The sequence below is a fragment of the Zingiber officinale genome, chromosome 9B (assembly GCF_018446385.1).
Source record: "Zingiber officinale cultivar Zhangliang chromosome 9B, Zo_v1.1, whole genome shotgun sequence".
NCBI classification, from domain to species: domain Eukaryota; kingdom Viridiplantae; phylum Streptophyta; class Magnoliopsida; order Zingiberales; family Zingiberaceae; genus Zingiber; species Zingiber officinale.
Genome location: NC_056003.1, coordinates 77,771,259 through 77,784,714, shown reverse-complemented (window position 1 = coordinate 77,784,714; position 13,456 = coordinate 77,771,259).

Here is a 13,456-nt window from a genome sequence, read left to right as displayed (position 1 = left end):
CGATCCATGATACTTTCTCATGGCGGGTCATTCAGTATACATTCTCTAATGCATACCCATGTGTCAGCTTGATATCTCTATATCCATGACTTGTGAGATCAAGTCATCGAGTTGACCTACATGCTAGTCTCGTCGCATTAACATTGTCCCTGAATGTTAATACTTGACTAAGAATGATTAGGAGTAGTGTTCCCTATATCATCTCACTATCGATTCAACTAATCGATTGATATAGGTATGAACCTTCCACTCAAGGACGCTATTATACTTAGTCTATTTGGCACTAATACAAATAAGTATAATAACCAAACAAATGCCTTTATTAATATACAAGAATATGATACAATGAGTCCATACAATCATCAAATGATTGGCTCTAGGGCTCTAACGAACAATCTCCCACTAGCACTAGTGCCAATCAGTATAGGCTCTAAGGCCTAATGACCTAGTGTGACCATCATGCTTCCTCTGTGCCAAAGCCTTGGTTAAGGGATCTGCGATGTTAGCCTCTGCAGGTACTCTGCAAATCTTCACATCTCCTCTATCGATAATCTCTCGAATGAGATGGAAGCGCCGTAGTATGTGCTTGGTCCGCTGGTGTGAGCGAGGTTCCTTCGCCTGTGCTATAGCTCCATTGTTGTCACAATAGAGCTCAACTGGATCAGCGATGCTAGGAACCACCCTAAGTTCAGTGATGAACTTGCGGATCCAAACTGCCTCCTTTGCTACCTTTGATGCAGCAATATACTCGGCCTCTGTTGTAGAATCAGCTACTGTATCCTACTTCGAACTCTTCCAGCTCACATCACCACCATTTAAGCAAAACACGAACCCTGACTGCGATCGGTAATCATCCTGATCGGTCAGGAAGCTGACATCACTGTAACCCTTTACAGTTAGCTCATCATTGCCTCCATATATCAAGAAATATTCTTTAGTCCTTCGTAAGTACTTAAGAATATTCTTGACCGCTATCCAGTGACTTTCACCTGGATCTGACTGGTATCTGCTCAAAGCATACGAGACATCAGGTCGAGTACATAGCATGGCGTACATGATCGATCCTATGGCTGAGGCATAAGGGATCTGATCCATGCGATCTCTCTCCTCTCTAGAAGAGGGACCTTGAGTCTTCGAAAGACTCACGCCATGTGACATCGGCAGAAATCCCTTCTTGGAATTCTCCATGGCAAACCGAAGGAGTACCTTGTCAATGTATGTACTCTGACTTAGGCCAAGCAATTTCTTAGATCTATCTCTATAGATCTATATCCCTAGAATGCGGGACGCCTCACCTAAGTCCTTCATTGAGAAGCAACTCCCTAGCCAGGTCTTGACAGACTGAAGCATAGGGATGTCCTTCCCAATGAGTAGTATATCATCCACATACAATATGAGGAAGACAATTATGTCCCCTACAACCTTCTTGTAGACACAAGGCTCATCTTCGTTCTTGATGAAACCAAACTGTTTGATCGCATCATCGAATCGAAGATTCCAGTTCCGAGAAGCTTGCTTTAGTCCATAAATGGACCTATGCAGCTTGCATACTCTACTAGTATGCTGTGGATCTACAAAACCCTCAGGTTGTGTCATGTACACATCCTCGAGTAGGTTTCCATTCAGAAACGCGGTTTTGACATCCATCTGCCATATCTCATTGTCATGGTAGGCTGCAATAGCAAGCATGATCCGAATGGACTTAAACATCGCCACTGGAGAAAATGTTTCATCATAGTCAATACCATGAATCTGCTTGAAACCTTTAGCTACCAAGCGACCCTTATAGATAGGTCCATCCATGTCAGTCTTTCTCTTAAAGATCCACTTGCACCCAATGGGTTTACCCCTTCAGGTGGATCAACCAAAGTTCATACTTGGTTAGTGTACATGGATTCCATCTCGGATCTCATGGCTTCTAGCCATTTCTCGGAATCTGGTCTCATCACAGCTTCTTGATAGGTGGTAGGCTCATCCTCTATGAGCACAATGTCATCATGGTCAGACAAGAGAAATGAGTATCTCTCAGGCTGACGACGTACCCTATCAGACCTGCGAAGAGGTATGTCTACTTGAACCGGTTGTTGTTCCTCAACTCCTTGTGGAACAACATCATCCACAACACTTTGTGGTTCCAGTTCAATTTCCATCGAGGCATTAGTGCTATTGTTCGCATCTTGAACTTCTTCAAGATCGAACGCGCTCCAACTAGTCTTTCTAGAAACAAAGTCCCTTTCTTGAAAGACCCCAGTCTTTGCCACAACTGACTGGAAATGTAGAAGTAATATCCCTTAGTTTCCTTGGGATATCCGATGAAATAGCACTTGTCGGATTTGGGTCCTAATTTGTCTAAGACTTGACGTCGTACGTAAGCCTCACAGCCCCAAATCCTCATGAAAGACACCTGGGCATCTCTCCCAGTCCATATCCTATATGGTGTCTTTATCACGGCCTTTGATGGAACTCGGTTGAGTATGAAAGCTGCCGTGTCTAGAGCATATCCCCATAGATATGTCGAAAGATCTGTGTGACTCATCATAGATCGTACCATATCTAATAGGGTACGATTCCTCCTTTCGGATACACCATTCCACTGTGGTGTTCCAGGAGGAGTGAGTTGGGATAGAATCCCACACTCAGCTAGGTAGTCACGAAACTCATGGCTAAGTTATTCTCTACCTCGATTTGATCGAAGTATCTTAATACTCTTGCCAAGATGGTTCTGTACTTCATTCTTGAATTCTTTGAACTTTTCAAAGGATTCAGACTTATGTGTCATCAAGTACACATAACCATATCTACTGAAGTCATCAGTAAATGTGATGAAGTATCTATAACCGCCTCTAGCAGCAACATTGAAAGGGCCACATACATCACTATGTATGAGTCCTAACAAATCAGTTGCTCTCTCGCTATGCCCACTAAAGGGGGTCTTGGTCATCTTGCCTCGTAGGCATAACTCGCATATCTCATATGATTCTAAATCAAATGAGTCCAGCAAACCATCCTTATGGAGCTGGGATAAGCGCTTGTCATTTATATGACCTAAGCGACAGTGCCAGAGATAGGTTTGGTTCATGTCATTTGACTTGAACCTCTTGGTACTAATGTTATAGATAGAGCTCTCAAGGTCTAGAATATAGAGTTCGTTTATTAGTGGTGCACTACAATAGAACATATCTTTCAAATAAACAAAACAACATTTGTCTTTTATTATAAAAGTGTATCCTTTCTTGTCTAAACAAGAAACTGAAACTATGTTCTTAGTAAGAGCAGTCACATAACAACAATCATCTAAATCTAGTACAAGCCCAGAGGGCAGAGATAGCTGATAAGTTCCTACAGCAATGACAGAACCTGCTCCATTGCCTACCGAGGTCCACTCGCCTTTGCCAATGCTCGCTATTTCTCACATCAGACATCAAGACAAATGTAAGCACATCCGATTCTAATACCCATGATGTAGAAATAGATAGATTGACTTTTATAACATATATACCTAAAGTGGAAGTCTCACTTCGCTTCTTCTTAAGATCCTCCAAGTATACCTTGCAGTTCCTCTTCCAGTGCCCGGTCTGACCGCAGTGGAAGCAGGTAGCATCCTTGGCGACCCCTCCTTTAGGCTTCAGTGTCTTGCCTTTGCCCTTGGTTTGGGACTTTCCCTTACCTTTGGGCTTGCCCTTGCCCTTGTGCTTCTGGACCATTAGAATGGGCTTAACCTTCTTAAGGTTAATCTCAGCAGTTCGTAACATACTAAGTAGCTCGGGTAGTGGCTTGTCAATCTCATTCATGTTATAGTTGAGAACGAATTGACTATAGCTATCATGCAAGGACTGCAAGATCAAGTCAGTGGCTAGCTCTTGGCCAAGTGGGAACCCCAGTCTTTGTAGGTTCTCTATGTACCCAATCATCTTGAGTACATAAGGACCTACAGGAGCCCCGTTTGACATCTCAGCTGGAAGAGTTCGAAGCAGGATACAGTAGCTGATTCTACAACAGAAGCCGAGTACATTGCTGCATCAGAGGCAGCAAAGGAGGCAGTTTTGATCCGCAAGTTCATCACTGAACTTGGGGTGGTTCCCAGCATTGCTGACCCCATTGAGCTCTATTGTGACAACAATGGAGCTATAGCACAGGCGAAGGAACCTCGCTCACACCAGCGGACCAAGCATATACTACGGCGCTTCCATCTCATTCGAGAGATTATCGATAGAGGAGATGTAAAGATTTACAGAGTACCTACAGAGGCTAACATCGCAGATCCCTTGACCAAGGCTTTGGCACAGAGGAAGCATGATGGTCACACGAGGTCATTAGGCCTTAGAGCCTATACTGATTGGCACTAGTGCTAGTGGGAGATTGTTAATTAGAGCCCTAGAGCCAATCATTTGATGATTGTATGGACTCATTGTATCATATTCTTGTATATTAATAAAGGTATTTGTTTGGTTATTATACTTATTTGTATTAGTGCCAAATAGACTAAGTATAATAGCGTCCTTGAGTAGAGGGTTCATACCTATATCAATCGATTAGTTGAATCGATAGTGAGATGATATAGGGAACACTACTCTAAATCATTCCTAGTCGAGTATTAACATTCAGGGACAATGTTAATGCAATAAGACTAGCATGTAGGTCAGCTCGATGACTTGATCTCACAAGTCATGGATATAGAGATATCAAGCTGACACATGGGTGTACATTGGAGAATGTATACTGAATGACCCGCCATGAGAAAGTATCATGGATCGTTATATGAGTGTCATATACTTTCTCATGTGGCTATTAGTATGACTATTAGTCCTTTGACCTAAAGTCACCATGGATCCCTACATAAGGAGTTATGTACTTTGGTTTCGTTAAACGTCACCCGTAACAGGGTGAACTATAAAGGCGATTACTAGGTATGTAACAAATTATGCAGAGGGATGTGAGTGATGTAGATGGGATCTATCCCTCCCATATGACGGGAGCGACATCAATATTCTTGATAGAGTTAGACCACGAAGTGTTTGGCCATGCCCAAATGAGTCAACATTAGATGTGAACTCATTTGATCGAGTGAGTCTACTTGGAGTTCAAGATTTAGATTGATTAGAGGATGACACGGTCTATGCCTCACATTGATTAATATAGATGTCAAGGATAGAAGGACAATGTCACATATTGTGAGGAGTCACAATTAGTAGTCACAAGGTGATGTTGGATCTCAACATTCTTGTAACTTGGGTAGCAATGATGTATTGCTAGATGCCGCTCATTGCTTATGTTTCTAAAGGAGTTTAGGAACATTGCCAACGTTACAAGAACCTATTAGGGGTTACACTCTTCCCTTGGTTTTAATGTGGCCGGCCACATTAATGGGGGGGTTACATTGTGTGGTCGGCCACACTAATGCAATGGAGGGGTTTTGATTTTGTGGTATTATGTGTGCATTGATGCTATCATCTTCTTCCTTGTCTTTCTTCCTCCTTGCTACGGTTGCCGTGGGTTTCATGGGAGGAGAAGATGGTTGAGTTGATTCCAAGAGCATTAGGAAGAGTGAAGATCACAAAGGAGGATACTACTAGTGAGTGTATAAGATTTCCTTTTTGTATCTTCTTCTGTTCTTCCTTTCCAATCCCATCCGAGAGCTCTAGAAAGTACTAGCACACTTGGAGCTCTCTTCTCCATCTTTTGAGTGTGAGAGACACTCCTTGTTCGTGTGGATATCATTAGAGGAGTGTCTACGTTGACACTCTCGAGATCCGGCGTACCATTGGACGAGCGGGATTTGCGAGGGCACGCGACAAGGGTAAAATTCTTAACATGTAGATCTAGGAGTAGATCTAAAAAGGTTTTTCAAACTCGTATTTGGTTTTTCCGAAAATTTTTACCTTGCACGGATCCGTTGGCCTTGGGTGATTCGGGGTTTCCGCGACGCGAAAAGCGGTTTTCGCGGCCCAAAGAACCCAACAAAATGTAGTTGCCTATTTAATTTATATTGTAGATAACATGGTGTTTGGTGTGACACATAAGATCGTGTTATCAGTTCCTTATAAATTATAAATAGTAGCTTACAACCAAGATGGAATGGGGCAAACCATTGGAGTGGTTGTAGTGTAATTTGGTATTAGTTTATATTAACTATAAAATTACACTAGTACACTATGTGTGTATTGAGCAAGACCATTTGAGGTTGTTTCTTTTTATACTGACTGCATAAAAGAATAAGACCTCTATTATTATGGAAGTGTGCTCTTAATCCCGATATAATAACAAGCACATATACTTAGTATTTATTTATTTAATTTATCAATGGGTGAGATTTAGCTCGTTGAATCAAGAGGCCCGATAAGTTAGGGAATAATATTATTTATATGGTGTGTTGTTGATTATAGAAGGAAACTGTGTCCTAGTAATCTAGGTTGATGATGTCCCCTTGAGGAGCTCATAACGATTGTCATGTAAACCCTGCAGGTGGACATAGTCCGGCATGACAATAAGGTTGAGTGGTACTACTCTTCGAGCTAGATATTAATTAAGTGAGTTGTTAGTAACTCATTTAATTATTGGGCATTCAATAACTTAAACACAGGGAGACTAACACACTCATAATAAGAAGGAGCCCATAATATAATATGGTATTGGTGCGGTGCTTCAATAATAACTCTTTAGTGGTATGAGTTATTATTGATGAACTTGAGTTGGGTGTTCGGGGCGAACACAGGAAGCTCAAGCTCATCGGAGACCAAAACATATTCTTCCTCTCGGTCCTTGTTGTAGCCTCTTATTTATAAAGCCTTATATCCACCTAAAGCCCAGCTTCTTACCTATCTTGATGTAGCCAGCCAAGCCAAGCTTGGAGCCCAAGCTAGGGTCGGCTGTCACGCCCCAGGTAGTCTCTGCCAGAAAAAATTTCGGCAGCATCTCCCCTGTACGGGTGACAATATGAATCCAGAATACATATATCCATACATCGACCCACACAGCCAGAACAATACTATACAAATAATAACCAAACCACGCAGTTTATATCAACATTCCACATAGTTTAATATGAACAATCCACACAGTTTAATATAAAGAAAAGACGATATAGAAATCATCGTAGATATATGTATAACGTCCTACTCCACTACAACGAAGAAAACGAAATCCACGAAGTAATGAAAATATCTGCAGCAGAATACAAAAGTTGCAAACCCAAAGGTTCAACATAAAGTCCACAATATAAAAATCCCACATCACCGGCATATGCATAAAAACAATAACAGCAATCGACAACAATAAATCCTCGCGACAAGGGGGCTAGCGACTGGAATCTCTCTTGACGGCCTCAACCTGAAAGGTAGTAATATAACGGTGTGAGTCCAAAGAACTCAGCAGGTAATCCAATAGATATGTACAGCAATATATAAACTACCAGCAACAATCCTACGGTACAGTATCCTAACAGTACAACATATAGTACAGTCTCCTAACAGTAAACAGGTATGTATAACTGAATAAACTATAGTAACCAATAATAGGCATGCCATACAGTCTACTGCAAAAATAATAAGAAATGCAATACTGAAATAAACTGTATTCACCTGCGAGGCTTGGGCAAATGACTATGGGCATACACAGATAAAGATAGTCAGAGCAAATAAGCATGTATCCTGTATGCATGTCAATCATATGCAGTCACCCAAGTGCACCATCCAATATGCAACAATCACAATAAATGTAATTTGTGCATATGATGCAATATGACATGGTCACCCCTGACGCCAGTCAGCCATCTCACACGCGATGGTGAGACCGAGAGGGTAGGGTTGTGACACCGTGCACTCTGCCGTCACTACCCCTAAAGAGTGACCGAGTGGACGGGATGCTGTCGGAGTACACCTATCCTCCTACCTCAAACATAGTGAGGGAGCGCAATGCTCTCATCTCCCGGTACGGGATGACGGGGAGGGATCCCTGCCTGCTACCACGCTGTAGTCACACTACCCATGAGCAGACCAGCGGAGCACTACAGAGCAACTGCCATACACACCCTTGGTGTTGTGCCACTACCCATGCAGTGGTCACGTGGTGTGCAGGCCCGTGTAGCCGGCCGACGAGCTCAACAATAATGGAGTCGTCAATCGCCCAACATGCAATCATGCAGGATGGTGCATGATGCTAAAGTATGTCATACCTGAACATACCCTCCTCAGTACATGTGTGTGCCAAAAAGGTAAACACACATATATATAACCATGATATAAGCAGCATAAATCCAACAACACATATCAATTAGGGATAGCAACTAATCCAGTGGACAGAAACATCATATATACATATCCATCTCTATAAACATAGATACACATGGTAAAAGATAAAAGCATCCAGTTCTAGTGTAATGCAACTAACAGTAGAAGCATGTGATAGGTATCAACTAAGCTAAGACCAGGGAAGAGATAAACCTACCAACTACCGCTAGCAATTATATATAAACTACACATATCGTAAGACAATATCGAAAGATAAGTCAAAGGGTACCCGCCTCAAATAGAAGGTACAATCAAGAAATCCAAGGTCGAGACACCCGTCTCGAATCAAAGTCCTGTGTTAACAAATAATATATATATTTTATTTAGCTAAATCCAAATGAATAGCTAAATAAAATCCCTAGAACTAAATTAGGGTAAAACCCTAATCAACACAACCTCAATCTACCTAATTAAATCTAACGGTCAATTAGGGTTAGTTACCTAATCCCTAATCACCAATTAGATTAGAAATCCTATCTACACATAAACCTAATTCATATTGTAATACAATTTAACCCTAAACCAATACATCATGTATCAACTAATCATGTATTAATTACTCCTACACTTATCTCATTCAAGCTACTGGAAAGACCTCACAATCCCAATTCTTGCTAACACTTTAACAATTTCAGCTAATAGAAAATAGAACTCACCTCACTGAAATCAATCGGATCAAGAAGGAGAAAGTGGTGATCGACAACAATAACTATCCACAGTAAACAACCTACTAGAATCAAGAACAAGAAACCTCACAGCCGAGTCGGTTGATCCACTGCACAAGTATGTTGTTGCTTGGAAAGGTAGCTGCTGTTGGAGAGTTGCCGGAACCAAGAACAACTCCACAGGACAGATCTCACTGCTGGAATCGGTCGGATCAAAATAGTACATCAAACACTAGAAATCACATATCAATATTGAAATCCAAGAATCAAACTACAACTTATCTAACAACCAAATCTTACCTCACTGATCCCCAATGTCTCCAAATCCGTAACCTAATCTAGTCGCGAAGAAAATGAGACTCAAGAACAGAGAAGGATCGGCATCAAAAGGGAAAGAAAGAAATGGGCGATTGTGCTAGGGCACGAGTTGGAGGAATAGAAGAAGAAGGTTTGGTTACTTACCACCGGAGCCCTAACTGTCTCCTCTACGTCGGCGATCGAGTGGATCTGACTTGATCCAGCAGTGTCGGATCGAGGAAGAAAGGTCGGCAGTCGGCTAGAGGAGACGCGACGCCGTGTCTATGATCCGAAGAGGAATAGCGTCGCCCGGATCTGAGCTCAACGGCCGCCGATGCCGGTAGAGGAAGATCGCCGGAGCTGGAAGCCCTAATCCCTTCGGCCTCACTTGTCCGCGAGAGAGAACAAAGAAAGAGGAGAAGAAAAGATCGGGGAAGGAGGAGAAGGTTCGGGTGAGGAGAGGATCGGGGTCACCGTTTGGGGAAAGAAAAATAAAAGGAAAAGGTTTTATAAATAAAGCATTTCCTCAATTAAATGGGTATCCCAAACAGGCTTTATCCGAACTCGCCGATCGATCCCCTAAAAACCCTTCGTACGAGCACCGAAATATTCCCAGAATATTTCTAAAAATTTCTGAAAAATTCTATAAGGATATTTCCCAAATATCCCTATTATTTAAATTTTTTGATATCTTACATCCTCCCCTACTAATAAAAATTTAGTCCCCAAATTTGACTACAACCTGCAGCAAACACTAAAATATAACCAAACCATATAAATGCTGAAAGAAACTCTAACCGACATACCTCAAGTAAACAGATGAGGGTATCGAGCTCGGATCGTATCCTCCAACTCCCAAGTAGCCTCCTTGTTAAAATGATACTGCCATCCATCTTTAACCAGTCGGACCATATTGTTCCGCAGCTGACGCTCTCTGTGGTCCAGAATCCGTACCGGAACCTTCTCGTAAGTAACGTCGGGCTGAATGGGAGCTGATATATCTGACTGTACATGTGCTGGATCGGATACGTATCTCCTCAACATAGATACATGGAATACATCATGAATGCCTGCTAGAGATGGCGGTAGTGCCAGACGATAAGCTACTACTCCAATCCTCTCCAAGATCTAGAATGACCCAATATAACGTGGAGCTAACTTACCTCGAAGACCAAATCTCTTCACCACTTTCATGGCTGTAACTCTCAAAAATACATGATCACCAATAGAGAACTCCAGAGGTCTCCATCGCAGATCAACATAACACTTCTGACGGTCCTGAGCCTCTGACATCCTCCGTCTGATAGTACAAACTAACTCTGCATTCTGTTGGGCTCTCTGAGGTCCTAGCAGCTAGGCCTCCCCAATCTCCTCCCAGAGGGTGGGTGTCCGACAAGGTCTACCATACAACGCCTCAAACGGTGCCATCTGGCTAGCCGAATGATAGCTGTTGTTGTAGGCGAACTCCACGAATGGCAGGTGGTCCTCCCAACAGCCTCCGAAATCCATAACGCAAGACCTCAGTAAGTCCTCCAAAGTCTGAATGGTCCGCTCTGACTTTCCATCTATCTGCGGATGGAATACTGTACTGAAACGGAGCTGCGTGCCTAAAGCCTGCTGTAGACTCTGCCAGAATCGGGACATGAACCGTGGTCTCTATCAGATATAATGCTCAATAGAACTCCATGCAATCTGATAATCTCTTGACAATATAGCTCTGCTAATCGATCCAGAGAATCAGTCTTCCGGATTGCTAAAGAGTGTGTGAATTTAGTTAATCGATCAACGATTACCCAAATCGCATCGTGGCCTCGTTGAGTCCTAGGCAATCCTACCACAAAATCCATAGTAATGTGCTCCCATTTCCACTCTGGAATAGGGATCCTCTGAAGTAAACCAGCAGGTCTCTGGTGCTCAGCCTTCACCTGCTGACAGACAAGACATCTAGCTACAAATTCTGCGATGTCTTTTTTCATACCATTCCACCAATAGGAACGCCTCAAATCACGATACATACGAGTTCCACCTGGTTGGATAGCAAATCTAGAGCGATGAGCCTCCTGAAGTAACTCCTCCATGACCGGGTGAGACTGAGGCACACATAATCTGCCTCAGAAATAAACAATACCCTCATCATCTCATGTAAACTCGGCCTGCTATCCGGAAGCTATCTGGCTGCTAATGAACTGTAAATGCTGATCTCCGGCCTGGGCCTCGCAAATCCTCATCCTGATCGACGACTGAGCAATCATGGTAACAAGAATACCCTGCTCTGTCCGTCCCTACTCCTCAAGGCCGAACTCAGAGAATCCCTGAATCAAGTCCGTGACTAAAACTCGGTGACAAGCTAAAGTCCCTTTGGACTTCCTGCTAAGTGCATCAACAACAATAGTTTTACCCGGATGGTAGCTAATAGTACAATCATAATCCTTCAGGAACTCCATCCATCTCCTCTGTCAGAGATTGAGCTCCTTCTATGTGAAAATATATTTGACACTCTTATGGTCAGTAAGAATCTCAAAGGTAATACCATAAAGATGATGTCGCCAAATCTTCAAAACAAAGATAATAACGGCTAGCTCTAAATCATGTACAAGGTAGTTCTTCTCATGCTCCTTCAATTGACGAGAAGCATAGGAGACTACCCTACCATCCTGCATCAAAACAGCGCCCAAGCCCTGAAGAGATGCGTCCGTGTAAAGTACGAATCCATCATCACCTGAAGGTAAAACCAAAACTGGTGCTGATACTAATCTCCGCTTCAGCTCCTGGAAGCTGGTCTCACAAACCTCTGACCACGTGAACTTCACGCCTTTTCTGGTCAGACGTGTCAATGGCATAGCAATACTGGAGAAACCCTAAATGAATCGTCTGTAATATCCAGCCAGTCCCAAGAAACTGCGGATCTTCTAGACTGATTTTGGCTGCTCCCAGCTAGTGATAGCTTCGATCTTCTGAGGATCTACTGAAATACCTCAGCTTGACACCACGTGTCCTAGAAAACCAACTGAGGATAGCCAAAATGCACACTTGCTGAACTTCGCATACAGATGATGTCGTCGCAAAGTCTCCAAGACTATGCGAAGATGCTGCGCGTGCTCCTCCTCAGAATGCGAATAGATCAATATATCATCGATAAACTCATTAACAAACTGATCTAGGTACTCCAGAAAGATACGGTTCATCAGAACCATAAATACTGCAGGAGCATTGGTAAGCCCAAATGGCATTACCAAAAACTCGTAATGTCCGTATCTGGTGCGGAATGTCATCTTCTGAATATCAAAATCTTTGACTCTCAGCTGATGATATCCAGACCGCAGATCAATCTTAGAATACACTAATGTATCTCTGAGTTGATCAAATAAATCCTCAATCCGTGGCAAGGGGTACTTATTTCTAATAGTCACTGCATTCAGCTGCCTATAATCGATGCACAACCTCACAGTACCATCCTTCTTCTTGACGAATAATACAGGAGAACCCCACGGAGATACACTAGGGCGAATAAATCCCCTATCCAATAACTCCTGGAGTTGAACCTTTAGTTCGTCCAACTCTTTCGATGCCATACGATAAGGGGCTTTCGATGTTGGTGCAGTCCCTGGAATCAGCACGATAGCAAACTCCACTTGGCTTCGGGGAGGCAAACCTGGTAACTCGTCTGGAAAAATGTCTGGATACTCTCGGACCACCGGAACGACTAAGAGCTGAGGACTACTGCTGTCGTCGGCATTAATCAAAGATAATAGAAATCCTGGACATCCATGTGATTGCAGTTTCTATGCCTGCATCGCAGAAATGGTCGATATCCCATCGTCTCTGATGCCAGTGAAATCCCAAGAGGGTTGGTTCGGAGGTCGGAATGTGACCACCCTCTTCTGGCAATCAACTGTGGCATGATATGCAGACAGCCAATCCATGCCAAGGATAATGTCGAACTTGACCATTTCCAGTACTAACAAATCTACATTGAGTAAAATGCTACCAAAATCTAACGGGCAACCTCTGACATCCTGAGTGACATCCTAGGTATCACTAGATGGTAAGGAGACGGTCAGTCGCCATGGTCTAGGAGAAGGTAGTCTACCAATCTATCTCATAAATGCACAAGATATAAAAGAATGTGAACTACCTGTATCAATTAGCATATCAGACGAAAATGCATAAAGTAAAATCGTACCACGGAAAACAGATCCGTCGGCCCAC